Source organism: Dasypus novemcinctus, chromosome 1 (assembly GCF_030445035.2).
Source record: "Dasypus novemcinctus isolate mDasNov1 chromosome 1, mDasNov1.1.hap2, whole genome shotgun sequence".
Classification (NCBI taxonomy): domain Eukaryota; kingdom Metazoa; phylum Chordata; class Mammalia; order Cingulata; family Dasypodidae; genus Dasypus; species Dasypus novemcinctus.
Genome location: NC_080673.1, coordinates 57,668,962 through 57,674,017, shown reverse-complemented (window position 1 = coordinate 57,674,017; position 5,056 = coordinate 57,668,962). Strand labels below are relative to the sequence as shown.

The window sequence follows — 5,056 nt, the reverse complement described above, 5'->3', positions numbered from 1 at the left end:
AAACCCTCTTCCCTGATTCCTCTTCCCCAGATACATCTCTTAATTTGATCCAATCTCAGAAAATGAAAGATTTACTAGAGGTATAGCAAAAGCCTAGCTTAGAGAGAAGATTCCATGATTTAGACTTAACAAATTTATTAGCAGCACTAGTGGAAGCTAAATCTGAATAGTAGCTCTTTTTTTTTTTTTTTTGCCTCCTTTAGGAGCATTGAAAGGAGGAGGAAGTTGCCAAAACTGAAGGTAAAATGTTTGAAGGAGGCAGCCTTGCTAGAAATATTCCCTTTTGTTCAAAGGAGATAGTCAGTCATGCGTCTCCTGTCGGGGCTTTCCATTGGCCAAATCTAATTGCATGAAATAAATCATGAGATCTCTGTTACGGAGCCTTCTTGAGACATAGAGAAAAGGGAAAATGTAGAAAGGGGCAAGTGGAAGATACAAAGCATATTCTATTTACAACATGAAACTGCAACAGGAATAAAGGACCTGGGGTGCTATCCTATTCTTAAACCATGCAGATAGTTTACAAAGAAAGAATGAAACAGATCTATAACAAAAACGTTGAACAGTTAAGGCAAGTGCTGCCAACTCTTAATATTATCCAAGCTTTATTTCTACTCTTTATGTTCATGAAGTATCTATGGAAATTTAAAATATATTCCTCTTTTTCTCTCAGCCTTAATACAACTAATTTCTTTCTTTAAAAAAAAAAACAGTGCTCGCTTCGGCAGCACATATACTAAAATTGGAACGATACAGAGAAGATTAGCATGGCCCCTGCGCAAGGATGACACGCAAATTCGTGAAGCGTTCCATGTTTAAAAAAAAAAAAAAAAAAAAAAAAAATAAATAAATAAAACAAACCTTTATTCTGAAATAATTTCAACCTTACAGGACAGTTGTAAAAAGTAATACAAACCCCACAGAAAGAATTTCAACATAGCCTCGCCCATTCAGATACCCAGACCCATCATTTTTTAGTCAACTTTGCCATATTTTATCTATTATTTGGCTACTTTCTGAAGATTTCAGATCATTTTACACACAGCATACTCTTTGAACACATAATACTTTTATATGCTTTTCCTAAGAACAAAGATATCCATTTATGAAAACACCTTAAATGCAGTTATCAAGTGCAAGAAATTTAACATTGATATAAAGCTTATATGTTGTACATAAGAAAGACATGTTCTTAATCGTAATCCTTTCCTGTAGATATGAACCCATTGTAAAATGGATTTTTATGGGATTACTTCAGTTAGGTGAGACCTAACTGAATCAGCATGGTTCTTTTCTTTCTCTCTCTTTATTTGTTTTTAATGTTATATTCAAAAAGTATAAGTGGTCCCTATATAATCGCCACCACCCTCACCCTACTCCTCCCACATCAACAACCTCTTTCATCATTGTGGCACATTCATTGCATTTGGTGAATACATTTTGGAGCACTGCTGTACCACATGGATAATGGTTTACATTGTAGTTTACACTCTTCCCCAGTCTGCCCAGTCAGCCATGGCAGGACATACAATGTCCAGCATCTGTCTCTGCAGTACCACTCAGGACAACTCCAAGTCCTGAAAATGCTCCCATATCATTTCTATTCTTCCCTCTCCCTACCCTCAGCAGCTACCATGGCTACTTTCTACACATCAATGCTACAATTTCTTCCATTACTAATCACAATAGTTCTATAGTAGAACACCAGTAAGTCCACTCTATTCCTTCATCCTGTGGACCCTGGGTTGGTGATGTCCACTCCACCTCTATATCAAGAGGGGGCTTAGATTCCACATGTATGATGCATGCAATTCTCCTGCTTGCAGATGTAGGCACTCTTGACTCCCTGGTTTGGTGGTTGACCTTCTTCACCTCCCTGTTAGCTGACCTGGGTAAGTCCAACAAACCAGAGGGTAGGAGTTGCAAGTCTGCTGAGGCTCAGGGCCTGGCTTTCACATGGACAGTCCAGAGATTCAGGTCTCCTGAATATACACCAACCCCAGCGCCAACCACAGGTCCAGTAAAAGTGACAGAAGATTACTAGAGGCCTTATAGAGAGGTCCAGAGAGAGAAAGCCAAGGGAGCAGCCTGAAACTGGAAGTCAAGGCAACCTGGAGGAGAAAAGAGAAGATGCTGCCATGTGCATTGCCATGTGATAGAAAAGTCAAGGACCAAGGACCTCATCAGAGGCCAGGCCCAGAACACCACAGTCTTCAGAGAGAAAATATCACCCTGCTGGTACTTCAGATGTAGGCCTTCTGGTCTCAAAACTCTAAGCCAATAAAATCCCATTGTTTATGCCAATCCATTGTATGGTATTTGTTTTAGCAGCTAGAAAACTAAAAGAGCTTACAATCAATATTCCAATTATTTTTTACATCTCAATAATATCCTTTTAAGTCTTTACTCTTCCATTCTTAGACACCATCCAGTATCAAGAATTGTATTTAATTTCCATTATCATTTTAGATTCTCTTTCTTTATTTTATAGTTGTGGAAACTTATGTGCAAATATATGTGCCCATTCCAAACCCTCCCAATCATTCCATTCAGTGGGATTAATCATATTCACAATGCCTCAGTACCCCCATCACCTTCCCTTACTAGGACTTTCCTTCATCCCGAACAGAAAACAAACACTCATTTTGCATTAAATCCTCATTGCCTCTGCCTCTCACCCCTGCTAACTTGTCATATTCTCTGACATTAAAGATAATATGGCTGCCATAGAACTTAAATTAAACATGTTAAATCAATAGCAATCTTGTATCCTTTGATACCAGCTTAACAACTTCAACACAACACATAAACCATGTGCATATACCCTTCTGCCCCCTGCCTTCATGTAGTTCTTGTCACAAATTACATTTTTGTATATTTTAAGTCCCAAACTGTTGATTTATCATTATGTTTTATGTATTTGCCTTTCAGATCCTATAGGAAGTAATAAGTGGAATTATAAATAAAAAATACAATAGAACTGGTTAGTATTTATAATTCCCCATTTCATTATGTTTACCAGAGATCTTTATTTCTTTATGTGACTTCAGTCAATTATAAACTTTCCTTTTAACCTACCCTTTTAGCATGTCTTATAGTGCTGGTCTATTGGTGATGAAATCCCTCAACTTTTATTAATCTGTGAACATCTTAATCAGTCCCTCATTTTTGAGAGACAGTTTTGCCAGACAGAATTTTTATTTGCAGTTTTTTGCTTTTGGCAATTTTAATATACCTTCTTGCTGCCTTATTGACTCCATACTTTCGTTAGAGAAATATACAATCTCAATGAGGCTCCCTTGTATGTGACATAGTGCTTCTCTCTTACAGCTTTCAGAGTTCTCTATTTTTGGTATTCATTGTTTGATTATAAGAGAGCATAGTGTGTGTATATTTGGGTTTTTCCTTTTGGATTTCATTGAACATCTTGAATGTGTATATTCTTGTCCTCCATTAAATTTGGAGATTTCCCAGCCATTCTCTTTGTTCTTCTTTGGGGACTCTTACAATGTGTATATTGTATGCTCAGTGATGTCCCACAGATTGCTAAGGCTCTGTAAATTTCTTTATTCTTTCCTCTCTCCGCTTCTCAGACATGATGTCTTCAATTGTTTTATCTTCACATTCGCTGATTTTTTATTCTGTCAGTTCTAATCAGTTGTTGAACCTCTAGGTAATTTTTAATTTCCTTGGTTGTGGTCTTCAGCTCTGGTTCCTTTTCATAATTTCCATCGCTCCATTGATATTTTCTTCATTTTCATCTATAATTTTCCTCATTTCCTTTATTTCTTTGTTCATGTTTTCCTTGAGTTCTTTGAGCATGCTTAAGACCAGTTTTTAAAAGTTTTTGTCTGAAATGCCCCAGTGAGGCAAAATAGAATAGGGAATTTAGGAGGAAGAGTTATCAGAAGGCAGTCAGCAACATTGTTACATGGCAGGAAAGAGGGAAGGGGAAGGAAGGGCTACACCCCCCACACACACACTTTCAGGTTACCTCACATCTAGTGGACAGTGATCAGAGGCCAATCACCACAGGCCAACATGACTCTGCAGAACTCACTGACAGCAGCCAGAGCCAATCACCAGTGGATATCAACCCCCATACCCTTAAGCAAATGAAAGCACCCAATTGATTTCCCTTGCTTAGTCTCTAATATGCCTATCAACACAGACCCTAGGGTCCTGTACCCCCATAAAACAGGGGACCCCATGGCAGAACTTCACATTTCTCTCCTTTGAGAATGCCTGCCTTCCACCCTGAAGGTATACTTTCTTTTTCTCACTTTAGTCCCCAACAGAGTCCCTGCTTGCCTGATTAATTGGTGGCTCATTCTTGAATTCTTTCTTACAATAAAACCAAGAGCCTAGATACTGACTCCAATAACACAAAGTCTGATCTTTCTTTTTAATGGTTGCTAATACTTTAAGTTTCTCCTTTGCTTGGGTTATGTTTTCCTGTTTCTTTGTATCTTTGGTAATCTTAAATTGAAATCTGGAGGTTTAGATATTTTAGCATGTTATAGTGGAATTTAGACTTTTGTATCCAGCTAGGGTTTTGACAGAACTTTCTTTGAATGCTTAGGGGTGAAGAGGAAGAAAGAATGAGAGAAGGAGAGAGAGAGAGAGAGAGAGAGAGAGAGAGAGAGAGAGAGAGAGAGAGAGAGAGAGAGAGAGAGAGAGAGAGAGGGATGGGACGTAGGGAGTGAAGAAAGAAGGGAGGGAGGGAAGCTGGAAGGGAGGAGGGAAGAAGAAAACACCTTAACCACTCTTTGGTGATTGACCTGTGCAGTGCTTTTTATCAGGGCTTATCCATACAATGAGTTTGGAGAATAGCTCCAGGTCAAGCATAGGGGCCTCAAGGATCTTTTCTGTGAATGATTCTCATCTTGGGAATATACTTGTGGCCCTAGGAATTCACCTGTTTATATGGTTCCAAAAGTCTCCTCTTCCTTAGGAAATGAGCTCTTCACTATCCATCACTTCTAAATCTAGCAATTCCTTGCCCAGGCAGCACAACTTGACTGTTTTCTCATAGTCTTCTGCAGGAAAATTAGGT

General features: G+C 38.5%; 1 non-coding gene across 1 annotated transcript; it reads left to right on the top strand.

The window, feature by feature from the left end:
- Positions 1–712: 712 nt before the first annotated feature.
- Positions 713–819, top strand: LOC131279859 (U6 spliceosomal RNA). Its single transcript, XR_009187356.1, has one exon. It is a non-coding gene; the product is annotated as a U6 spliceosomal RNA (small nuclear RNA).
- Positions 820–5,056: the final 4,237 nt, after the last annotated feature.